The sequence below is a fragment of the Mus pahari genome, chromosome 1, assembly GCF_900095145.1.
Source record: "Mus pahari chromosome 1, PAHARI_EIJ_v1.1, whole genome shotgun sequence".
Lineage (NCBI taxonomy): Eukaryota > Metazoa > Chordata > Mammalia > Rodentia > Muridae > Mus > Mus pahari.
This window is the reverse complement of record NC_034590.1, coordinates 7,066,861-7,067,575: the sequence shown is the minus strand read 5'-3', so window position 1 is coordinate 7,067,575 and position 715 is coordinate 7,066,861.

Sequence of the window (715 nt, the reverse complement as noted above, 5' to 3'; positions counted from 1 at the left end):
AGAGAGAGAGAGAGAGAGAGAGAGAGAGAGAGAGAGAGAGAGAGAGAGAGCGCGCGCAAGCCAGCAACCTGGAGGCGGGCCCCTGGGAGGAGCCTAGCTGAATCGCCTCTCACCTAAGTTCAGGTGGTAAGAACTTTGTAGTTTTAACTGTTTTTGCATAAATTGTAGAATCTGTCTGCATTTTGTTCAGATTTCAGTGTGGACTTGTGCGTCAAGAGTTAAGGGAACAGACAGGGCAGATGTAAATTAGATGTTCTTTGGAGACGAAATACTCCCTGAGCACTGGAAGTACTGAAGAGAGTTGGCAGCTGCTCAGTGGTGTCATTGAACACGTTCCTCCGAGAGGGTTAGCTGAGGCAGGGAAGGCCCATTGTACAGTAGGAGACCCCACACTGTAGGCAAGGAGCCTGAAGGGGAAAAGGAAGAGAACAGAAAGTACCAACATGCCCTTTTCTCTGCTCCCTGATCTACCATCACCCCAACTGCCATCCCACCATGCCATCCCTTGCTATGTTGGACTGACACTTCTGGAGGCTGAGGCCAGATGAGCCTTTCCCCCTCTAGGCTGTCTCTGTGAGGTATTTGATGCTCAGTGATCTCACTCACAGGAGCTGAACAAGCCAAGTCTCCAGCTGATTCATTGCACTTAGCCTGATTCCCTGTGGGTGGCAGGCAATGCTTCTTTCTCCATTTTTAAAAAATGATTTATTCTTAT